Consider the following 26,593-nt stretch of genomic DNA (forward strand, 5'->3'; position numbering starts at 1 on the left):
TTATAGCAGAACCAACTGTTGTCCTGAAATGTTGACATACACCTGGATGTTTGTTGCTACTGGTCCTGTGCCGTCACTGAGAATTTGCTGAAATGTGGTCAGAATCCAATTTAGAGGTGTAAGAGGGGTTTCTGCCCTACTTCCAATACTTCTATGGTCGTGGCACAGGTCAATTCCATGGAAGCTCCCAACCATTAATTACGAATACTTTGCACAACAAACACCACAACTTACATCAAGCTGATAGCTCTATCTCAGAATTGAAAAGTTGAGAGGGGCTCACCTCTGCTGGGATGGGTCACCTCATAGTGATTTGAAGGCAGAGGGGTTGTTAATTTGATCAAAATGGGAGATCCATCTTCATTAGGAAGGAGATTCATCCTTTAGGAGCTATCAACCAATCAAACGGTCAACAGCTGTCTAATCTTATCAGCAATACTGGGCATTGTAGCCATTGCTCACATTTCAGGTGTTCCTGCAGGAAGTCGATGGACTGGTCATCAAGATAAGTCCAACGTTTCATCACAGCTAGGCTTATAGCTCAGACAAAGATTCGGATTCTGGTTTGTCAGGGCAGGAGATGGGGTACACAAATTGGAGACTCATAGTAGAGGACTCTGATGGGCACAGGATGCCACTATATTGGCCAAAAGGTGCCAACTCTTTTCCTGCCTCATGTAAAACCCAGCAAGGTTAAAAGGCAAAGAGGTAAAATGCTACAATGGCACCCAATTTTAGACTGTCCTGGAACCAGTCACCCGGAGGTGTTACATAAAAATCTGCCAATGTTTCTCCTCCTCTATGGTTCTTACGTTAAACATGTTTAATCATGTCACTTTGCCATGGATCCCTTTAATTTTTATATCCTTAGTGACAAAATAAGATGGTTATGTTTTAAACGATCTCTTTGCTTCAATGTAAAATACCGCAATGAAAGTAGCTATGGGACCTACTATTAGTTTTGCCGACAATTTACCATCAGGCGAGGGAGTCTATATGCCAGGTTTAACACCTGAAAACAAGAGATATTGCAGCTGGCTTTGTCATGCATAGATTTACATACCATAATTCCATCTGATTTTTTTTAAGCCCTGGAAATACAGAAAAGAAGGAACAGAGATATTTCTCTGGTCAAATGGGAACAGAGTCTAGATTAGGGAGGTGTTGGAAAAGCGCAGCAGTTCAGGCAGCTTCTGAGGAGCAGTAAAATCGACGTTTCGGGAAGAAGCTCTTCATTAGGAATACAGGCAGAGAGCCTGAAGGGTGGAGAGATAAGTGAGAGGAGAGTGGGGATGGGGAGAAAGTACCATAGAGTACAATAGGTGAGTGGGGGAGGGGATCAAGGTGATAGTTCAGGGGGGAGGGTGGAGTGAATAGGTGGAAAAGAAGATAGGCGGGTAGGACAAGTCGTGGGGACAGTGCTGAGCTGGAAGTTTGGAACTAGGGTGAGGTGGGGGAAGAGGAAATGAGGAAACTGTTGAAGTCCACATTGATGCCCTGGGGTTGAAGTCTTCCTCCAGGTGTCTGGTGGTGAGGGAGCGGCAGTGAAGGAGGCCCAGGACCTCCATGTCCTCAGCAGAGTGGGAGGGGGAGTTGAAATGTTGGGCCACAGGGCGTTGATTGGTGTGGGTGTCCCAGAGATGTTCCCTAAAGCGCTCTGCTAGGAGGCGTCCAGTCTCCCCAATGTAGAGGAGACCGCATCGGGAGCAACGGATACAATAAATGATGTTGGTGGATGTGCAGGTAAAACTTTGATGGATATGGAAGGCTCCTTTAGGGCTTTAGATGGAGGTGAGGGAGGAGGTGTGGGTGCAGGTTTTGCATTTCCTGCGGTGGCAGGGGAAGGTGCCAGGATGGGAGGGTGAGCACCAAGGGCGTTCTGTCCTTGTTACGGTTGGAGGGGTGGGGTCTGAGGGTGGAGGTGCGGGATGTGAATGAGATGCGTTGGAGGGCATCTTTAACCAAGTGGGAAGGGAAATTGCAGTCTCTAAAGAAGGAGGTCATCTGGTGTGTTCTGTGGTGGAGCTGGTCCTCCTGGGAGCAGATATAGTGGAGGCGGAGAAATTGGAAATACGGGATGGCATTTTTGCAGGAGGTAGAGTGAGAAGAGGTGTAATCCAGGTAGCTGTGGGAGTCGGTGGATTTGTAAAAGATGTCGGTGTCAAGTCGGTCATCATTAATGGAGATGGAGAGGTCCAGGAAGAGGAGGGAGGTGTCAGAGATGGTCCATGTAAATTTAAGGTCAGGGTGGAATGTGTTGGTGAAGTTGATGAATTGCTCAACCTCCTTGCGGGAGTACGAGGTGGTGCCAATGCAGTCATCAATGTAGCGGAGGAAGAGGTGGGGAATGGTGCTGGTGTAACGGAAGATTGACTGTTCTATGTAGCCAACAAAGAGACAGGCATAGCTGGGGCCTGTACGTGTGCCCAGGGCTACCCCTTTGGTCTGGAGGAAACGGGAGGATTCAAAGGAGAAATTGTTAAGTGTGAGGACCAGTTCGGCCAAACGAATGAGAGTGTCAGTGAAAGGGTACTGTTGGGGACATTGGGAGAGGAAGAAACAGAAGGCTTGGAGGCCCTGGTCATGGCAGATGGAGGTGTAGAGGGATTGGATATCCATGGTGATATCAAATGGGGAACAGGCCAGTATCCTCTCTGCATCAAATCAATTTACATAGATACAAATCCAGAGAAATTACCTCCCCCACACCTAACCTCAACTCTGTAGCTCTCAGTTTTGTGGGCATTCATGCAAGAAGATTCCACTGCTCACTGGATAAAAACGAGGTAGAAGCAGTTGAATAGAATTTAAAGAGTTTTTCAGTTTCTAATAACATGCAGACTTCTCACCAAATTCTCTTGGTTTGGCAGTTTCACAAAGTATCCTCCTGCTGAGGTAATCGATCCTATGAATGCTTTAAAAAACTTTCTTCTAGGAGGGAAATAATATTTGTTTCTGGTGTGTCATTAATGGAATAGAAAAATACTTGTCTCTGAAATTAATTCAAAATGGCCTTCCATGTTTACTCTGCTTGTCATAAACCCAAGAGTATAAACGTCTTACTCCATTAACATACTAGGGATTCTCTCAGGCACTTAATTTCAGTCACTGCTGGAGATTAAATAACTGTTCCAAAAGAACCACCTTCTGACTGACCCTGTTTTTACAAACCAGGCCCTTCACAATAGTAACCAATACCCATAAGTCACTATTTTGAAATCTAACTTTTTAAAAATGTATATAAATTACACACCTTTCATCACAATGCCCAAACAAGAATGAAAATAAGAGACATCTTCATTTCACATTCAAATGTTCTTCATAATCCTAACTCTTTGTTCTATGAAGAGTAATAATGCGTTAGCATTAAACATACACATTTCCCAGCAAGCATATCTTACCTACATTCTTTGGATAACAGCATTCATTATCCATCATTTTTACTGTTGACAAAGCATCCATTCCGAGATTGGACTGAATTCTATCAGAAATCAGCTAAGTATCAATTACAGCAAGTTCAAGAAATGTTTCTCTCTGTGAGCTCTAGTGAGATTTTTTACACAATTCTCTGTAAATTACCTCGCTACCAATGCACCATGTTTCTCTGGCACTGTGCTGGTCCTATTTTTTCTCCCACTGGAAGTACCCACCAATGCAGCAACCTCTTGGGATTCCTAAAGCTGGCACCATTTCTAAAACCCAACCATACACCAAGTCAAGCTCTGCCAGCCCGGGGTTGCTCTTCATTCTGCACGAGGTGGGAGGGGAACCATAAAGGTACATTTCTCAGGGTACACAGATGGTATGGCTGGCACAAATACAAGTGCACATACATCAGTATATTGCTATTTAAGAACCAAGCCACATGACATAGCTGTCCATTTCATTGTCGAATCTTAGAACCCTATCTAAGAGGTTAATACTGTTCCGTCAGTGCCCAATATAGCCTTCAGGTTAGTTGCGTCAACTATTATGATGCATTGTCCACATGTCAAAGATAGGGTGGTAGTGGTCATCAATAACACCCTCTTTTCCAGTAACTGATGTCCTCCAATGCATTACCATCTTTCCCTGATATGCTGAATTTCTCTCCTTCACAATTATTGAACCTCAGCTTCTCAGCGTGCTGCCTCCAGTTCCCACAATTCACTTTTCCAATTTCTCTACTGCAATAATAGCCCTGATAACCCCTCTTGATTTTCATTCAGCAGTCTCCCAGGACTGAGCATAGTTCACACCCTTATCTGACTTACACTGACAGCCCTGAGTGATGAGTGACCATATCCTTGGCTGATCTTTGATCTGCTAGTAATCCACACAATCATTGCGATGGGCTTGCAGGACTGATTATGGCTTACACCCTGAATAGTAGAGATATGCACCCCTTGACAAACTCAAGCCCTTGGGTTGATATCAAAATTACACTCTAGGGACTGAAAGATGTCTCCCATGGCCTGACTGAGGATTCCTTCTCTTAGAATTTGAACCATGACTATTTTGTTGAGACATGTGCAATGTGTTTGTTCTTTAAATGGTGCAGGTGTGAATTTGACCTAACACAGTATCATACAGAAACATGTCTACTCTCTTGACTGATCACTGCTGACAACCTGCCTGGCTTTATGTCTGTACTAAACGGCAAGGCAGCAGTCAGTATCACTAAGAGGTATGGGTGAGGTGAGGATTCTGTGACAGGCAGTCAGTATCACTAAGAGGAGGCTGGTGAAGAGAGATATAGAGTCGTGCAGCACAGAAACAAGCCCTTCAGCCTAAATCATCCTAGTTTCTCTGAGCAGGCTAGCCAGAGCCAAGGCCATTGTCCTGTGGGTGGTCTAGCTATTCAGTGGTGGGAGGGGGATGGGGAAATAGATGAAGTGAAGAATGGCACTTGTGGTAGAGGATTCATTGGTAAGGGGAGTAGACAGGGAGCTCTGCTGTGGTGAATGTGACTCCAGGATAGTATGTTGTCTCACAGGTGGCAATATAAAAAATGTCATGGAATGGCTGCATGTCACTCTGAAGGTGGAGGGTGAACAGCCTGAGGTTGTGATTCACCTCGGACCAATAACATAGGAAGAAAAAGAAACAAGGTCCTGTAAACAGAATTTAGGGAATTAAGTAGGAAACTGGAAAGTAGGACATCAAAGGTAAAAATCTCCAGTTTACTCTCCAGAGTGAGGAAGGAAAACTTCAACAGTAGGATGTTGTTTTCTTTGAATCAGCGAAGGTTGACAGAGGATAGAGGGGCATAAGCATTGAGGGGCACTTTTTCATGGCCGAAAAACATTATTTTTCCATTTGTGGAGGGCTAAATAACTGGGGGTATAGAGTTAAAAATAGAGGTAAAAGATTAAGAGAAGAGTTGAAGAGAAACATTTTCACTCAGATAGTGATAGGAGTCTGAAACTCACAGCTTGAAAAGGTGGCTGAGCCAGAAACTCTTGTAATATTTAAGCAATATTTAGATATTCTACTGTGTTGCCAATGCCTCCAGGGCTATGGGCCAACAGATGGAAAATGGGATTATTATAGTCAGATTTTTGTTGACATGTTGGGCCAAATGGCCTTCTTCCATGCTGTGAACATCTATGAGTCAAAACAGACATCAGAAATGTTTATTCCAGAAAGCAATCGGAGTTACTTGCAGACACCAAATAGGGTAGTAATTTTCTATATAACATACAAGCACTAGTCTGATTCAGTCTGTAATGGGGAAACATGCCACCTTCAGTATTGCACAACAATACTTAACACAGTGCCACCAACAGTGGAATTGGTACTGCTGGTACTAGCATGAAGTTTTCAATTAGATGCAATCAGGGGTAACATTTTCCTTTGTGAAGGATAAAGAATCATGCCATTCCATAGTGCTGGAATGAAGAATGGTCCGGTTTGATATCATTAACTTACAAGGCAAGAAAAAACACATGTGGCAGCTTCAGGTTGTCTATATTGTTCATCAATTGATAAGGCAGGGAGGCATATGAGGATACAATCCACACTTTATATGAGAAGACCATTTGAACTAGGCATACATAGTAGCAAGCCTTGTGGAACACTTGATTCCCTTACTAATTAAAACATTATCTATCTCGGCCTTATGCTTAATGATTCAGCCTTGACAGTCCTCTGTGGTGAAGAATTCCTCAGATTTCCTCGAAGAGAAGAAATTCCTCCTTATCTCATCATCTCCAAAAGTTTCTATTTTTATTTGTGTGGTGGCTTTAGTTTTTTTATATTTATATTTTATAGTTAGCTAATTTTTAAAATTTATATTTTTAATTAGTTCAAGGGATATGGACATCACTGGTTAGGGCCAGCATTAATTTCCCATCCAAGTAGACTGTAGAATTAAGTACATTGTGTGGGTCTGGAGTCACACTTAGGCCAGACTGAGTAAGGATGATAGATTTCCTTTGCTAAAGGCTGTGAATGAAATAGATGGGAATTCACAACAATCAGTTGTGGTTACATGGAGCACTGGAGCAGGCCTAAGTCAGAAAAGCCACAGTTCACTAGTAAAACCCGAGCAAGCTAGAGGAACTGCACCTCCTTTTCCACTTTGTCACTTTACTGTCTTTAGGTTTCAATACAAGGTTCAGCAACTTCAGAGCCTGCACATTGTCCTCAATTTTTATTATATTTCCTTTCCCCAACGCCACTGTGGAATTGGGAATTGGTTGTTCTCAGCAAAGTTGACCTATTTTTCTAGTATTCACTCCAAGTAGTAGAAATAAGCCTACATCTATATTCTCTCCTGTATGAAGTTGTTGCTCTCTTGCCACTTCCTCCTCTTCCCCCTTTGTCAATAGCATGTAAAACACCATTTTCCACTCCACTTCTGATCTGAAGAATATCAGACCCAAAACATTATATGTTTTTTCTCTCCACAGCGCCTCAGGCGACTGACTGTGTGGAGTTTGCATGTTCTCCCCATGTCTGCGTGGGTTTCCTCCAGGTGCTCTGGTTTCCTCCCACGGTCCAAAGATGTGCGGGTCAGGTGAATTGGCCATGCTAAATTGCCCGTAGTGTTAGGTAAGGGGTAAATGTAGGGGTATGGGTGGGTTGTGCTTCGGCGGGTCGGTGTGGACTTGTTGGGCCTAAGGGCCAGTTTCCACACTGTAAGTAATCTAATCTAATCTAATCTAATCAGATGCTGCCAGACCTGCTGAGTTTCTCCAGCATTCTGTATTTTTATTTCAGGTTTCCAGTGTCACATTGCATTGTTTTTATTTGGTCATACAGTAATGCTATTCTTTCTGATCAAATAGACAAGTATGTTGCAATCTTTACTTTAAATGTGGCTTATTTGCATCATATTTCCTATAATAAACTCAGAGATTAATATTTGCACTGAAACAGACTGCATCACTTCGGTAAAAGGAAATTAATGTTTAAACATTCAATGTGATTATTACCAGCTACCAATTCTGTGTCTTGCTGATTCCCTTTATGTTATGTATTAATGAAGGTTCAAGGTATTCAAGAATAAGATATTCAAGAAAAGCCATGTGAACACATTTCTGTCATATATGATTGGAGAAAGTATATGACAATAAAACCTAAAACCTAATTCTAAGAATTCTAAAGTGTTTTCACCAGCGTCCGCATGCTTACTTTTACACTATCTCCTCTTTATTCATTTTTAGAAGAATTATCTGTCAGTACAACAAGACCTTAAAGGGATGGTTGCTATTTGGCAACATATCAAACTCACACTCCACAGCACTATGGGATCAAAGTCATTAGGTAGAGTACATTATGGATCAGCCTTTATTTATTTGTATGGTGGAACAAACTCAAGTAATTTCATCGTTTGACATTGTTTCTGTAGTTTACTTATTTTTACACAGAATTTACATGACGCAGACTCTTTATGCAGGGCACAATTTCAAAGTTTGTGGATCAGACATAACTGGGAAGTATTGTGAACTTTGAGGAAGACTATGTTGAACTTCAAATGGACATATAAATAAAATCAATTTAAAGGGAGGCGATAGCCTACCAGTATTATTACTGGACTATTATTCTAGAGACTCGGTAATGTTCTGGGGACCTGGATTAGAATCATGCCATGTCAGATGGTGGAATGTGATATCAATAAAAATCTGGAAGTCTGATGTTGATCATGAATCCATTGTCAATTGTTAATCCCTTTTAACACCCTTACCTACATGTAACTCCAGACACAGCAATGTGGTTTACTCTTAAACTAACAATTGGGCAATTAGAAATGGGCAATAAATGCTGGCCTAGCCAATTATCCCACAAAAGAAATAAAAGCAAAGTATCTTGGATGGTGGAGATCTGAAATAAATTGCTGGAGAAGCTAAGTAACTCTGGCAGCATCTGTGGAAAGAGAAACAGAGTTTGGTTGCTGAATTTCATAGGACTCTGAGCGAAATGGAGTAGGGCATGACTTGTGGCTAAATTGGACATGAAAATGCCCAAGGCTGACTTCTACGTTCGGAGCATCTGGCTACATTTTTATGCTATTCACAAGCGGGATGATAAATTGCCCATTAAAGAGGATTGTTGCATGTTAAAGCTCTTACTGACAAACTCACCTCATTAGTATTCAACTTTCTACCTTACCAGATAGAGCTAACAAGCTAAACATTGAGGAAACTCAGGAACCAGCGCAGAAATCTAGGGTATTCAGGATTATTACATGGTAACAGCCAATGAAAGACTATTCATAATGTAGCAGTCATGTTTTACTGCATGGCAAATCCACATGAAGGATTAAGCACTTGGGCAAGGTAAAGGGAATTGATGCTGAAGATACCTGGCAATAGTGGATACAATTCTATTTCTTAAAATAAATCCAGCTCTATTTCAGCACCAACCTCACCTAAATTAAGGTCCAACCTTAAACTTGCCATATTTAGACTGCTCTACACACTTCTGATCATATTATAAAAAGTCACTGTAGGACAGGAGAAGAAAATTAGTTTCTAAAGTCAAAGTAGGTTCAGAGTTCGAGAAGGATGGGAGTGGCAAGATTAAGGTCCAGAGTCAGAAAACATTGAGGAGGCCTGAGCTGAAGGAAAATGGAAGCCAAAAGCTGATGGGAGGTTTAGTCAAAGGGGACTGTTACCCAACGTCAAGAGGTAGACAGTCAGAGACATTTAAAGGTTGGCGTGAGTTGGATTAGGAGTCCTGTGGAGATTAGAGTGCTTGTACAGATGATTAGAAGATGCAGAAGATTTGGGAGGAGTAGGGAGGATTTGGGAATGGAGGCAATTTAGTGATTTAAATTCAAATTGATTTAATTTAAAATTGCTTCTGACCCTAATCAGCTAATTTTGGAAATAAAAATTTTATCTTTTAATTCTTTGAAAGGTTCAGTGCTGAATGAATCTTGTGACTGGTTATGCATTAATTACTGAATCATTTACACAATATAGCTATATTGGGTGCATTGGGTACCTGCCAAGCCTGTGTTATACATCATGTCCCTGGGTACATGTCTTCATATCATAAGTGTAGTAAAATTTTAAAACAATCTAAAAAGATCTCAATTGACAGTGAGGCTGAGGGACCAATGTCTTTATTTTCAGCTATTTGCTCGTGTGTTGTGGGTGTTGCAGCATTTATTATCTGTCCTGAATTGCTCTGGAGAAGGTGGTGTTGAGTTGTAGTCTTGAAATTCTGAAATACTTTGGGCATTTTGACATGCAGAGTGCTGTTAGGGAGGGAGGTCCAGGTCTTTGATTGAATGTCAGTGAAGGAATGGTGATATACATCCAAGTCAGTTGGCATGCATCTTCGGGATTGTCAGGTAGTGGTGTTCTCATGCAATGCTGCCCTTGTCCTTCTAGGTCATCAAGTTCATGGGTTTGAAAATTGCATGGAAGGAGCATTGGAGAGTCATTGGAGAGCAACTTGGAGATGGTACACACTCCTCCCACAGCGGTCAATTGATTGAATATTTACAATGGTGGATGGGGTGTCAATCAAGAGAGTTGCTTAGTCCTGGATTGTTTAAAACATCTGTCAAAGTGTTGTTGAAGCTATGCTCTTCCAGACAAGTGGAGAGTATTCCATCAAAGTCCTGAATGATAACTTACAGGTGGTGGACAGGAATTAGGGAAACAGAAGGTGAGTTACTCACTTCAGAATTCCAAGCATCCGACCTACTCTTGTAGCACTTATATGGCTCATTCAGTTCAGTTTCTGATCAATGGAAATTTTCAGGAAAAAATCCATGTTGGCAATATCATTGAATGTTAAGGGTAATCATTGATGCTGTCTCATTGGAGATGGTCATTTTCTGTCATTTCTGTGGCATGAATGTCATTTGACACTTCTCACTCCAAGTGGATATTGCCCAGGTCTTGCTGCATAAGAACACAGGCTGCTTCAGTGTCTGAGGAGTTTTGGATGGTGCTAGACATTGGACATCCAGTTCTGACCTCATAATAGAGTGGATGTCATTGACGAAGCACCTGAAGGTAGTTGGGCCTGGGACTTGAGGAGCACATGAAAGACAACCTTGACTGAGATGAGTGACCTCAATAACTACAATTGCCTTCCTTTGAGCTAGGTATGACATCAATCACCAGAAGATTTTCACTCTGATTCTCATTAACTTGAGATTTTTTTGTGGGCTGTAGTGCTAGAAAAGCAGAGCAGTCAGGCAGCATCCGAGGAGCAGGAGAATTGATGTTTCAGGCATAAGCCCTTCATCAGGAGAGTAGACTGATGAGGCAGTAATTGGCTGAGTTAGATTTGTCCTCTTTTTGTGCACAGAGCATAGTAGGGCAATTTCACACTTTGCTGCAAATGTGTTGCTGGTCAAAGCACAGCAGGCCAGGCAGCATCTCAGGAATAGAGAATTCGATGTTTCGAGCATAAGCCCTTCATCAGGAATAAGAGAGAGAGAGCCAAGCAGGCTAAGATAAAAGGTAGGGAGGAGGGACTTGGGGGAGGGGCGATGGAGGTGGGATAGGTGGAAGGAGGTCAAGGTGAGGGTGATAGGCCGGAGTGGGGTGGGGGCGGAGAGGTCAGGAAGAGGAATGCAGGTTAGGAGGGCGGTGCTGAGTTGAGGGAACCGACTGAGACAAGGTGGGGGGAGGGGAAATGAGGAAGCTGGAGAAATCTGAATTCATACCTTGTGGTTGGAGGGTTCCCAGGCGGAAGATGAGGCGCTCCTCCTCCAGCCGTCGTGTAGTTGTGTTCTGCCGGTGGAGGAGTCCAAGGACCTGCATGTCCTCGGTGGAGTGGGAGGGAGAGTTAAAGTGTTGAGCCACGGGGTGATTGGGTTGGTTGGTTCGGGCGGCCCGGAGGTGTTCTCTGAAGCGTTCCGCAAGTAAGCGGCCTGTCTCACCAATATAGAGGAGGCCACATCGGGTGCAGCGGATGCAATAGATGATGTGTGTGGAGGTACAGGTGAACTTGTGGCGGATATGGAAGGATCCCTTGGGGCCTTGGAGGGAAGTGAGTGTGGAGGTATGGGCGCAAGTTTTACATTTCCTTCGGTCGCAGGGGAAGGTGCCGGGGGTGGAGGTTGGGTTGGTGGGGGGTGTGGATCTGACAAGGGAGTCACGAAGGGAGTGGTCCTTGCGGAACACTGATAGGGGAGGGGAGGGAAATATATCCTTGGTGGTGGGGTCCGTTTGGAGGTGGCGGAAATGGCGGCGGATGATACGTTGTATGCGGAGGTTGGTGGGGTGGTAGGTGAGAACCAGTGGGGTTCTGTCTTGGTGGCGGTTGGAGGAGCGGGGCTCAAGGGCGGAGGAGCAGGAAGTGGAGGAGATGCGATGGAGGGCATCGTCGATCACGTCTGGGGGTAATCTGCGGTCCTTGAAGAAGGAGGCCATCTGGGCTGTGTGGTGTTGGAACTGGTCCTCCTGGGAGCAGATGCGGCGGAGACGAAGGAATTGGGAATATGGGATGGCGTTTTTACAGGGGGCAGGGTGGGAGGAGGTGTAGTCCAGGTAGCTGTGGGAGTCAGTCGGTTTATAATAGATGTCTGTGTTGAGTCAGTCGCCCGAGATAGAAATGGAAAGGTCTAGGAAGGGGAGGGAGGAGTCTGAGACAGTCCAGGTGAATTTCAGGTTGGGATGGAAGGTGTTAGTAAAGTTGATGAACTGTTCAACCTCCTCGTGGGAGCACGAGGCAGCGCCGATACAGTCATCGATGTAGCGGAGGAAAAGGTGGGGGGTGGTGCCAGTGTAGTTGCGGAAGATGGACTGTTCCACATATCCTACGAAGAGGCAGGCATAGCTGGGGCCCATGCGGGTGCCCATGGCAACTTCACACTTTGTTCAGGTAGATGTCAGTACTGGAGCTAGCCTGGAACAGTACTGTAACTGCAACTTGAATTTGGCTTGGAATGTAGCTTTGGCATCCAAGTCTTCAGTACTTTGGCAGATTGTTGTCAGGATTCAAGCCTTTATTGCTTTCTTTGATATCATGTGCAATAAATTAAATTGATTGAAGACTGGCATCTGTGATGGCGGAGACTGCAGGCAGAGGTTGAGATGGATCATCCAGTTGACACATTTGACTAAAGATGACTTTCAAAACAATTGGGAAAATCAGCAAAAAAGGAACAGTAATTCTTGGAAATAAATTTACTGGATCTCTTTTTTGAAGTAGGGAACTTGTTTGTGTGATTAATCAATTTTATTGGTTGTCCTTATGGGAATGCTTGTCTTTTGGGGGTTATAAAAATATTGGGTTAACACCAGCATTCTCGACCAGACCACTGACTGCTCTTGATTGGTTACAATGGGCTGGGCATGTCGTCTGCATGACTGACATGAGACTCCAAAACAGTTGCTCTACGCCTAGCTTTGAAATGGCACATGAGCCTCAGGTGGACAGAGGAAGTGCTTCAGTGATACCCTCAAAGCTTCACTGGCAAAGTGCGACAATCACCTGGGAATCACTCACCCAAGACTGTCCAAAGTTGAGCTGGAGCATCCGTGGAGGTGTCGTGTATCTCGAGACTTGCTGTCGGCATAAAACAGAAGCCAGACAATTACAGTATAAGGAGCATGCTAATATACCAGTTCCCTATCCACTCCTTCCTGTGACCACCAAGTGTGCCAGAGCCTTCTAAAGCCGCGCTAGTCAGTACAGTCACAGATGAATTCACCCTGAAAGTGAACAGAGTCATCCTCTGATGTGAGGGTCCGCCGATGATGACGATGATGCCTGTCTTTTGCACTGATCTATTGGACTCCATGGTCACTGAGAATAAAGATATTTCTGGAGTCACCTCCTTCACTAAGTTATTGAATTGTTTACCATCACTTATAAGTGAATGGGGCAAGATTACAGAGTTTAGATCTGATCTGTTGGTTGCTTGCTTAGCTTTGTCTATTATTGGCTGCTTACAATCCTTGGCATGTTGCTACTGTGTTGTAACTTCATAAAGTTGGCATCTCATTTGTCTGATATGTCTGGTGCTGCACCTGGAATGCCTTTATTGAACCAGAATGATATCCCTGCAAGATGGTGGAGTGGGTTATGCTAGGCCGTGACGCTACAGATTATGCTTAAATTAAGTTCTGCAACATCTGATAGTTCATGGAACTTGACTGATGGATAGTCCTGAGTTGCTTAATATGTTCCAAGTTGCAACATCTGATAGTTCATGGAACTTGACTGATGGATAGTCCTGAGTTGCTTAATATGTTCCAAGTTTATCCCATTTCAGATAATGCTAGTGCTACACGGTAGGAGATCCTCAATGTGAATTCAGGATGTGGAATCCACAAGGACTTTGTGGTAGTCACGTCAACTGATACTGTCAGGAAATATCTGTCTGTGATAGGTAAATAAGTGAAGATGAGGTCAAACAAGTCTTACCCTCATGTTGGTTCCTCCAGACTCTGTCTAGTGGCTACATCCCTCTGAAGTCATCCAGCTCATTCAATAGGAGGTGTCACTGAGACACTCTTAATGATGGATAGTAAAGGACTGCTAGGAGCTTGCCATCTTCAGTTTGTTAAATTAGTTTTCAATTTGGAGGGGCCCTGATTTCATCAGCTGAGGTGAGGGTGAGGGGAGCACTGGTGTTGGGAATCAGCAGTAATTTACTTAATTCCATGAGATATCATTGAGTTTGGACTCAAAGTTGAGGATTCTCATGGTAACTCCATCAGGTTTGTATAATACTGTCCCATAACTTCTCATGGGACAGGTCAAACCCAGAGTTGGGGATGGTTGGAGTTAGATCTTTGTATGGTATAAGGAATGATGACTATTTCTTGTTAATACTTAGCCTGTTTAACAGCTGTCCCAATTTTGGCACAAGCTCCCAGATGTTAGTAAGGAGGACTGGGCTTGTCATTGTCAATTCTATTGCTTTGGCCAATGTCAGTTGTCCATCTGTTTTATTTCTTTGGGACTGTGTAGTGGTATGCTACAACTGAGTGGCTTGTTGGGCCATTTCAAAGGTCAGTTAAGAGTTGTTAACTGACATTGTTATGGGTCTGGTGTCGCATAGTGGTCAGTCCAGGTAAGGACTACAGAGTTCCTTCCTTAAAAGGAATTAGTGAAACAAATGGGTCATTATGACAATTGAAAATGGTTACACAGTCACTATTATGCTAGTGTTTATGGATTACTAGCCTCATGACATTGCCACTATGCCACTGCATCCCCCATTATTTACCTGACTGCTTGCTCATTCTTAAACAACACCAAAGGTGAAGATTGTGATTAATTAGTTCATGAAGGTCTGGCTGCATATGCCACCGAACACATACTATTGCATAAATGTAAGTATTTATCATGCAAGGCTTTCTGAAATTTTCAGGATAAGAACAGCTGGCTAGATTAAAACTCCCAATGAAGTGAAAATATTTAAGAAATTTTCTGAAACTTACCATAGTCTTTGGGAGACCACTGAATTATTTTTAAAAATGAGAAGTAAAAATATTGGTTTTGCTGAGATGACCATTTTTTCTTTAATTTACTTAGCTGAACCTGTTATGAAAGTTAGCAACAATTGGAAAGGTGTCAAGTCTCATTTATCTTTGTCATTTCGACAGAACAGATAACCAGCCCATTGTACAGTCTGACCTTTTTTTCCCATTGAAAGTAATCGAGCAAAAATCTGTCAGATTCTATAAAGGGTAAGTAACCACCCAGATGATGAAGATTGAATTTGCTGTATTCAACTTAATGAGGTGAAAATTGGACGAGTTCTATAATAGATGGGTGATTCACTGCATCGCGTTACTGCTCAGGCAGTGACATTGAAAATTACTGTCATCATCTCTTGTTTTTCTTATACAATCTGCTACAAATTGAACATATTAGTACCTTAGGCAGTCATATTCCTGTCAATGAGGAACTAAAAGGAGCCAAGCACTGTTCAATTACCATGAATTCATCTAATATTGGCTAGTTGACATTCATTGTCACATAAACAAAATCAAAGCATATTCATTTGAATGCTTTCAGATGTTTTCTGGATTCACAAGCATTGTTTCAGTGAGATGGCGGCACACATGCAAATGATTGCTATGGTCAGAACAAGAATAATTTACATTATACGGCTGTGAAACATATTGTAGAAAGTAAAAGTTCAACTTGTTGGCTAGCTTTGCACATTAAGTTGAGTACAGACAAATAATGTGCTACAATTGAATTGTGTTCTTTGGGTTTCTTTGATGGTTCTGCTAAATTGTAACATGTTGGTGTAGAGAAAATCAAGTTGGTGAAGAGAAAACTTTTCTGCAATAAGCTGGTTTATTGAAGCAAGAGCTTCCAATGCCTTGCACTTAAATTACAAACCTATCCAGGATATACTTGAAGCTTTTACCAAAAATAACATTCAGTTAGCCATGAAGTTAGAAACTGACAAACATACATCTCAAATGGAACATCTGGAATCTATGCATGAACATTGCTTGGAAAATCATTTTGAAGCTGTTCAGGTGCTCCTGTCAAGTATCTTGGAAATTGTAGATGCAGTGTATGATTGTGGTAAATCTCTACAAGTCATTGACAAGTCATTGTCATTCATTGAAGAACATTGGATGTGGAGAAAATACAGTAAAATTTATCATGTGTTTATTGATATATGAAGTGAAAAGTTATTTATTAATGTAAGATCCATAATCAGTTTGGAATGCATATTGTGGACAGATTTGTATATTTGAAAACTAACACAGTGCTTACTTATCTAAAGAAATATGGTAACATTTAACTCTAATAGGGTATAGGAATAGAAGGCTACTCATCCCTTATACCTGTTTTGTGATTCAATGAGATTTTGGCTGATCAGCCTTCATATACCAACCCTAATACTTTTGGTTAACAATAATCAATCAATCTTAGATATAAAATAAAAGAAAGTTCCAACTTTGTACCTTTACATTTCAACTGATTTGATATCATCCATTCTTCTTGATTGGCCAAAGTCAAGGTAATCCCAAATGGAAACTGAAAACCGGAAACAACAACAACAACTATACCATATAATATCCCAAGGCACCTTTTAGTTACATTAACAAGCAAAGCTTTGCACACAAGAGCACCCAAATTATAGAGAATAAGTCTATAGACCCATCAAGATTGCATAAGATCATGACTGTTCTTCAATTCCAACTCCACTTTTTCCAGCTTCTCCCCAACCGCTTAGTTCCCTGAGTAACCAATAATCTTTCTCTTCCAGCCTTAGATGCATTCAACAATAGAATATCTGCAAACTTCTGGGTGGAGAATTTGAAAGATTCACAACCCTTTGATTGAAATAATTTCTCTTCTTCTCAGTCCTGAATGATTGGTCACTTCCCCTGAGACTGTGGCCCTATGTTTAACGTTCATTTACCTGTGGAAACAATCTATCAGTATCTACACTGTCCACTGATTCCTATTCAGAATCTTGTATGCTTCCATAAGATTGCCTCTTGTTCCTTGAAATTTAAGCAGCTAAGCAAATGAAGCTATGCCAGTCGGTAAGTGAATGATGGAAACCAAGACTTCACAAGAAGGCAGAATTTGCAGAGTTGGATACTTTTAAAATTTCCTTTGTTTCTATCCCCTCAGCCTCATCTATTCTAAGAAAATAACCATAGCCTGTTCAATCTTTTCTCATACTTGCAGTTTTAAAGTGCTAATAATATTCTTGTAAATCTCCTGTGTAATCTCTGTATAGAAATTACGCCTTCCCTGCAATGTGATCAACTGAATGTACATTAGACATCCAGCATTGTTCCTACATTACATTACCGCTCTTGTATTCGCTGGTTTGCCCACCAAGAGGTTACAGCTTCCATTGGATTTCATATCTCTTTCAAAATACATTCCAGTGAGGTGAAGATCTGATGGAGAAAAACTGTTGAATGGTGAAGCTGCAACATCTAAGAAGAGATGAGGAACATCAATTCCAACAGCATGACAATGATATTGAAGTCTTTATACCACATGCACAAGTTTGGGACAATGAACGTAGTGGATAATTGGAAAGACTGCAGGCTCGAGATTCATTTCTTCAAAAGACTCGCACAAGGAACAAATCAATGAAGAGCTCTTCGGAGATTGTTGTTTGCACTGGAAGATTGCAGTCAGAACTATTGAGGTTGTACCTAAGATCATAGCAAATATTCTTGATAAAAAAGTGAGATGAGAGGAACATTATTATTTCCCATTGTCATTTTTGGCAGTGTCATTGGAATTCTAAACAATAATGATTTTTCTGGACTTCCATACAGAAATACAGATAAATCTCATGCTTCAGTATTCCTAAATAATTTTCTGCTTATGCAGAGGTCCCTGTACTTTTGAATAGTCTCATCAGGTACACTGTAAGGCCAGTGTAACTATCTTGCAAAGCTGAAAGAATTGGAACCTGCAGCATTTCATAGACACATGTAATTTCCTCATTAGCATTGCCAGTCACAAAGTCATGCAGATGGCACAAAGGTGGCGAGGAATGGAAGCTATAATGGGCTATCAAAGGTGAAATAAAGGGGGAACAATCTTGCAAATTTGAGAAAATGTGAAACTATCCATTTTGACAAGATGAATAAAAAAGTAAGATGCTGTATAAATTGGTTATGCTAGTGTATGATTCACAAAAGGTTAGTATTTCAATGTTTTATTTAAAGATCTAGGGCACTGACCTGTAGCTATTTAAATCTGCTGGGAATTTTCATATTCTCAAATCTATTCAATCTGTCTAAACCAGTTCAAATCCCAGACGAGCCCCCAAACTGTAACGATACAGGGTAAACCCTCTTGCTTAATTTAAAATCAGCCACACAGAAAGATTTATCCCGTGCAGTAAGCTGTGAAAATTCAAGAGGTCAAGGACTAGCTAAAGTAAAAGTAACAGCTTTATTTCTTTAAGTAAAACAGAGAATAATCAACTAACAAATTTTTATAACTCCAACCTCTAACCTATCATTTACTTTCCCCTTCCATAATACTAATCTGATAAAACTCCCAATTAAGATTTACAAAACAAAACGTCTTATCTCAAAACCAGGCAGCTTTCGCTTATTCTATTTGGAGCTTGCTGTGTCTTCATTTCTTCTTCTTAAGGATTCTGTTTCAAAGGTTACTGATTGCCAAAGGTAATTTTAAGAGAGCTATTTTTTCTGGCAGTCTTTTTACATGCTGGTAGCCAGGCAGTTCTCCTCTCAATTGTTCAATTTTCCCTGATCTTATACACGCCAAAGCTTTGATTGTATCATTGGATTTTAAGACTGCCAATATACTAAATTCAAACTGGATTGGAGTTTGGTATTTTTAAAGGTATAATTTAAATTGATTGGCCTAATTCGAATTCATTTTGTCATGCCCAGGCAGCCAGCTAATTTAGCTTTCACCAAGTATTACATTCTGTCTTACTGAGAACACTTGGTGCTGTCACTGCTAGCTTTTAACTGTTTTAAAGGTACAGTACACTCACAAATTCATAACGCCTCCTCCTTAAAAGAATGAACCATCATAACGAAAAGATGGCTTCATTTTTTTCTCTACCTTTTAAACACATTACCCTAACATACAGTTGATTTATTATAAGTTCACCTCAATTTCTTATCATACCATACCTGTATAAATATAGCATTAAATAAAGACAAATCTCATCTAAACTCTATTAATTAAATCCGCTATAATGCATCTGTGATTTCATTCTTCCAACCTGCAATATGTATGATTTTTAAATTAAAAGTCTGTAACATAAGACCCTAACAAAATAGTCTCATGTTCTTGTCTTTAAAACATTCTAAGAATGTAAGCAGACTGTGATCTGTATACATAACCATCTCCAATAAGTTGTTCGTGATATACACACTAAAATGTTGTAAAGCTAGTACCAAACTCAATACCTCCTTTGAATTGGGGAACATTTCCTCTGGTGGATGTTAATTTTCTTCCAAGAGTAATCAACTGGCAGTTCAATCCCAAACTCATCTTCCTGTAGTAGTACAGCTCCAACTCAAGTGTCACTAGCATCGATGGGGACTTTAAAAGGTTTTGAAAATTTGGGTTTGTGGTTAATATGGCTTTCACATGGTCAAATACCTCCTTTCTGTCCACCAAAACTTTGTGTTCTTCTTCAGCAAATCTGTTCATGTTGCCACTACGCTGCTGAAGTTGGGAACAAACTTCTGATATAATCCGTTGAGTCTTAAGAATTGAAGCAGCTCTGACTTTGAATTTGGTCGTGGAAATTCCTCGATGGCCTTTGGCTTTGCGTTCCGTGGAGTCAAACTTTCATGACCAATTGCATGTCCTAAGAACATCACCTATGCTTTCGCAAATTCAGTTTTATTTAAGTTTATCACTAATTTTGCTTCTCATAGTCATTCAAAGAGCTTTGCCAACTGTACCAGGTGACCTTTCTAGGACTTACTCAAGATCACTGTATCATCCAAATAGACTGCACAGTTTGTTAAGCCAGCCACAACTTTGGAGTGTTTGGAATGTGGTGGGTGCATTATTCATTCCAAAGGGTGTCACTTTAAACTGATATAGCTCATTTGGGATGACAAACGCAGAAATGTCCTTCGCTGACTCTGATAAAGGTATCTACCAGTAACCACACATTAAATCCAACGTGAGGATGTAACTGGCTTGTCCAACTTTCTTGATACAGTCCTCCAATCTTGGAATTGGATATAAGTCCGATTTTGTAATGGCGTTGACCTTCTGATAATCCACACAGAATCGTTGAGTCCCGTTCAGTTTGGGAACTCAGATGAATGGCTAACTCCACTTGATCCTAGTTTGGTTCACTGATGTCCTCATCGAGCACAGCCTCCATCTCCATCTGGACCTGTCTGGCTTTAAAAGGATTAAACCAATAGGACCAGTTTTATCGGAACAGTATTCCCTATGTCTACTTCGTGTACAATAACATTAGTCCTTCACATCTGATTCTTACGTATGTCCTTATACTGCAGTAACAAATCTTTCAACTGTGTTCTATGCTCCTGAGGCAGATAGCTTACTATCCTATCCCACTCCTCAAGGCCTTCTTCACTTTGCAATCTATTTTGAGGCACATCAAAATCCATATCGTCTGCATTTGATTCCTCACTCTGGTGGGCAGTAACTAACACCTGTTTCTCCAGTTCTCTCTTTCTAGTATAATACGGTTTCAGCATGTTCACATGACATACTCAATACCTTTTTTTCCTATCTGCATCTTTACTAAATAGTTCACCTGACTCAACTTTTTCTCAATTTGATACGAGCCACTAAGCCTGGCTTTGAAGGGATCTCCTATCACTGGTGACAGTACTAATACGTCATCCCCTCAGAAAAACATCGAAATCTCAGAAGTTTATCTGCCACCTGCTTCATTCTACACTCTGCCCTCTTTAGGTGCTGTTTAGCCAACTCACCTACTCGATTTCATCTCTCCCTCACCTCTGATACATAATCTAAGTGTGAGATCTCCGACTTTGGTCCTGTCAATTTCTCTTTAATTAATTTCAAAGGGCCTCTCACTTCATGACCAAATATTAACTCAAAGGCAGTTAAATGAGTAGATTCATTTGGGGCATCTCTAATGGCAAACAATATGAATGGGATATCGTTATCCCAACCATTCAGGTAGTCCTGTAAGTATGCTCTCAATATGGTCTTAAAGGTCTGATGCCACCTTTCTAAAGCTCCATGGGATTCAGGATGATACGCATTGGATTTAAAGTGCTGCATACCTAAGCCGTGTATAACCACCTTAAACAGCAAACAGTACAATTTGACCCTTGGTTCAGCTGAATTTCTCTAGGTAGCCATACGATGAGAAGAAAGCTAATAACTCCTCTACCACTTTTTTGCCTTCATACTCCTTAATGGAATTGCCTCCGGAGATCTGGTAGACACATCCATTATAATTAACAAGTATTGGTTCTCAGTTTTAGCTCTCGGGAGGGGGCCTACAGAATCAATTATAACCCACTTGAAAGGTTCTCCAAATGTGGGAATTAGCAACAATGGTGCTGGTTTTATTACCGCCTGTGGCTTACATACCATTTGGCATGTATGACAGGTACAGCAAAGATTAACCACATCCTTGTGCATTCCAGGCCAATAAAAATGCTTTTTGTACCTTAGCCTGAGCCTTTCGTACCCCTAGCTAACCTCAGGTGGTTTATGTGCTACCTGTAACACTTCCTGTCTGTATGCTACCGGCAACACAATCTGTGCACTTAGGCCCATTTCTTCTCTGCACTAATTTGCCATGGTCTCCATTTCCACTTTAGGATTCTATCTTTCAGATAATAACCTTCTGGAATATTTTCTGCCTCCTTTTCAGAGAACACATCCATATATGTATTTTTTATCATCTTGTCTTGCTGTTGCAAGTCTCTTACCCTTTCATACGAAACACTTTTGTTTGACCTCTGCCTGTTCAGGTTTTCCCTGCACCATTACGTCCAACAGAATATCCGCTAACAACCTCAACTCATTCAGCTTTCTCTTTACTTTTTGCTTCATACTGCGACTTATGATAAGGGATCTGGTTACAACACAGTCTGGGAAAATACCAAGATATTTCTGTTTTAACTCCTCAGTTTCTTGGTCTTTCTTGGGCTTTTCCACAACATGGGGGGTCACTCCCACCTTGCATTCTGCCAAATCATTCCCAAGAACAAACTGAATTCCTGGAACCGACACACTGTCAATCACTCCCACTGTTACTTCCCCAGTCCTGAGTTGGCAATCCAACCTGACCTTACATCGGGGAATGCTAAATTTCTGTCCATCTATCCCACAAATTGCCACACTCTCAGGTAATAGATCAGAAAGAGTGCAAATTCACTCATCTCTTATGATCAGCAACTGGTTAGACTCTGTATCTCTCAAAATTATAACCGTTGTCCTTCTCCCCCTGTTCTTTCTGAGGTAACTTTACCCGCAGAGGTGAATTCTTTGTAGAGATCAGGTACTAACTCCACACCCAGCCCCTGTCTAGGCTGTGCACTCTCCTGCAACTCCTTGGCTCTTCTTGGGGTCTCCTTTACTAACTTCACTAATGCCAGTGGCTAAACTTCTTTTCCCACAACTTTTCACACAGTGCCTTTCTTTAACAAGCAGCACTGTGACTTTACATGTCCCACTTTACCACAGTGGAAACACCTGAGGCCTTTCACCTCCTTTCCACCCTCCTGGGCTTCTTTTTTAACCTGTAGTAAATTCTTACCAGTGCTCTCTCCTCTTGGTTTCGTAGTGTAGGATCTCCCCTTCTCCCAACTTCTGTCCCTCACAGGACAAAACTCTGGCTGGAAGCTTGTCTTATGCATCAACATGTACTCACCTGTTAATTCTGCTGCCCTTCTCACTTCCTGAATTTTCTGTTCCATGTGAATTCTTATCTTCTCTGGAAGTGAGTTTTAAACTCCTCCAGTAGAATGATTACTCTTAGAGCCTCAAAGGTTTTATGTATTTTCAAAGCACACACCCATTGCTCAAAATGACTATGTTTAATTCTTTCAAACTCAATATAAATCTGACCTGGTTCCTTCTTTGTGTGTCTGAAATGCTGTCTATATGCTCTGGCACCAGTTCATAAGCATTTAAAATAGCTTCTTCATAATGTCTCGACCCCTCATCTGACAGCGCAGACAATATCTCACTAGCTCTGCCTAAAAGTTTAGTCTGAACTAACATTACCCATGAATCCTTGGACCACTCCATCTGCCTCGCTAATTTTTCAAATAGAATAAAGAAGGCTTCAACATCTTTCTCATCAAAATGTGGCAGAATTTTGACATATTTATACATATCACTACCTTTTCTTTTAATCTCCATCCTGTTAAATTGACTTTGCTGACTAAGTTACAACTTCTCAGGTTCAAACTCTTTTTGCTCAGCTCAGAAGTTTCTCTCTCTTTCTTGTTCCTTTCTTTCTCTTCTCTCTCTCTGTTTCTCCCTCTTGTCTTTCTTTTTCTCTTTCCCTTTCTTCTCTCTCTTTTTGCTCAGCCAAGAAATTTCTCTTTCTCTTTTTCCTCTCTTTCTCTCTCCTCTCTCTCTCTCCCTTTGTTTAATTTTTCTAACTTTACTGCACTTGTCTGTTTCTCTGATGCACCCAAGTGTTAGAGTAACTCCCTTACAATTTCAGCTTTATTTTTGTCCTAGGTTAAACCCAAATTAACTTATTTGCTAATTCTGAAAGTATGGCCTTTCTCTTTTCTTCTAAACGTTCTTGGCAAATTTGAAAATCATCTTCAAATCCAAGAACCTCATTAGCAATTTTAAGAGCCATTTCTCTCACTTTTAATTTAATCAATCACAGGTCATTGAAATTGAATAAATTTTCTCACCTACATTTCATTTAAAGATCTAGGACACTAACCTGCAGCTGTTTAAATCTGCTGGGAATTCTCATACCCCCAAATCTATTCAAATCTGTCTAAACCAGTGCAAATCCCAGACAAGCTCCCAAAGTGTTACGATACGGGGTAAACCCTCTTGCTTAATTTAAAACCAGCAACACGGAAAAGATTCATCCCTTACAGCAATCTGTCAAAATTCAAGAGGCCAAGAACTAGTTAAAGTAAAAGTAATAGTTTTATTTCTTTAAGTATAACATAGAATAATCAACTAACAACTATTTACAACTCTGTCCTCTAACCCTTTGTTTACCTTCCCCTTTCACAATATTAGTCTGATAAAACTCCCCCCAATTAAGATTTACAAAACAAAACTTTTTATCTCAAAACCAGGCAGCTTTCAGTTCTTCTATTTGGCTCTCCCTGTGTCTTCTTTTCTTCTTCTTAGGGATTCTGCTTCAAAGGTTACTAATCAATAAAGATACTTTTAATAGGGCTATTTTTCAGGTAGTTTTTTTAACATGCTGGTAGCTTGGCAGTTCTCCTCTCAACTGTTCAGTTTTCCCCAGTGCAATACCCCCGAAAGCATAGGATTGTGTCATTGGTTTTTAAGACTGTCAATGTACTAAATTCAAACTGGATTGGAGTTTGATATTTTTCAAGGTATAATTTAAACTGATTGCCTAATTCAAATCTGTTTTGTCATTTCTAGGCAACCAGCTAATTTAGCTTTTGACCAAGTGTCACGTTGTATCTTATTGAGAATACTTACTGCTGTCACTGCTAGTTTTTAACTCTCTTAAAGATATAGTACACTCACATCTTCATAACCGCATGCAGGCACAGCAAGTAATGAGGAAAGCCAATATAATGTTATTGCTTATTGCAAGGAGAATTGAGTGCAAATGGAGGGAGGTTATGCTTTTATTGGACTAGGCATTGGTCAAACTACAATTGGACTACTGAGCATAGTATTAGTTTTTTTTCCATTAAGAGAGGGTGTAAATGCCTTGGAAGAAGTCCAGAGAAGATTTAGCAGACTAATACTTAGGTGGGGTTCAGATCAGAGTGGTGCTGGAAAAGCACAGCAAGTCAAGCATCATCCGAAGAGCAGGAAAATCGATGTTTCGGGCAAAAGCCCTTCATCAGGAATCAAAAATATTTCTATCTCTGCTTTAAGAATGGTCAAAGACTACTTACACTCTTCAGGAAGATATTTCTAGTGAAGGACTTTTGCCTGAAACATCGATTTCCCAGCTCCTCAGATGCTGCCTGACTTGCTGTGCTTTTCCAGCACCATTCATATCTAAACTCTGGTTTCCAGCACCTCCAGTCCTCACTTTTGCCTAATACTTAGATGGGTTGATTTAAAGGAAAGATTGGACAGGTTAGCTTTACATCTGCTGGAGTTTGGAACAATAAGGTCATTGAACATACAAAGTCCTGAGGGGACTTAACAGGATCCATTTGGAAAGAATGTTTCTTCTTGTAAGAGAAGTTAGAACAAGGGGACATTGTTTGAAAACAACAGGTCACCCATTTATGACAGAGATGATTGTTTTTTCTCACGAAGTGTTGTGAATCTTTTGAAATTTCTTCCTGAAGGGTGGAAATAGTCTTTGACCATTCTTAAAGCAGAGATAGAAATATTCTTGGTAAGTAGGGAAATGGTGGATTATCATTGCAATGCAGGAATTAGAGTAAGCAGCTCAGCAGCTTTTATCAAATGGTGGAAGAGGCTGAAATGAACGATTGGCCTACATCTGCTCCTAATTCCTGCAGTGATTTGTAAATATCATTCAGCCACAGCATTTCTTCACAGAATGGAGTGCAGCCATCACATTAATATGGAGTATCATTTACCCGGGGAGAACACATAGATGGACATTTGCTCAGCAAGTCAACGAGGACATGTACTGAATTGGGCAAAATCAAGGAGGTCACTTATCAATTTTAAATTTTAGGTAAGCATGACTTCAAAAACACCCATGGCAGATGGGTTATGCCTTTATTTTTGATTGGTGAAAGTTTATAGTGTCAGACCAGTTTTGTAATCCAGAATCAAGAAAAAGTTTAACATCACAATTCCTGTCTTTCGAATTGACTGACCAATATTTCTTGTCTGGATCATCTTCTGCTACAGAGTCAACAACACCCATTTGACCAAGGAAGTATGTGATTGCCATATTGGTTCTTTTCCACTTGTTCACTTTGCTGAGCTCTGTTTCACACTGGAGGCAATTGACTTAATTTACTTTTGTGGAGACCTTAAACCATTTAACTGCTGAAAGCGGCCATATCTGCCGCTGTGAAAGCATTGGATGCCCCCTGCTGGACAGTCTGTTGGTTAGTTTACCTTCTGACTCCCTACTGCTACCACTGCAAAACTTGTCAAACTATAGGTTTAGACTGAGCCTCAGAATTGCATAGAATCATATCTCATTTACTTGCTCTTCGTAAACCTGACTAGAATGCTGAACCACTTGCTCCAACCTTAATTCTTCTTTAGACTGCAAAAGAAAATTGGAGACCTTCACTTCTAACAATATATGCCATTACCTCACTTCAGCTAATTCTTCAACAGAATTACAGAAGACTCTTCAACAGCACCACCTCAATTCAGGTACACTACAAGGTCACCACATTTAAGGAATCTTCTGACGATCTTCATGTCTCATGTTTCAAACTTGTCTCTAGCTGTGCAGATTTACCTGAGAAAAATACTGACTTCTTTAAATTGATGCCACCATTACTGTATCATTTTGTATCCTTTTAAGGATTTTACGTGGATTTCTTTCAAGCTCAGGCCAAACTTGTAAGTTACTGTTAATCAG

This window comes from Hemiscyllium ocellatum, chromosome 1, assembly GCF_020745735.1.
Source record: "Hemiscyllium ocellatum isolate sHemOce1 chromosome 1, sHemOce1.pat.X.cur, whole genome shotgun sequence".
In the NCBI taxonomy this organism is placed as follows: domain Eukaryota; kingdom Metazoa; phylum Chordata; class Chondrichthyes; order Orectolobiformes; family Hemiscylliidae; genus Hemiscyllium; species Hemiscyllium ocellatum.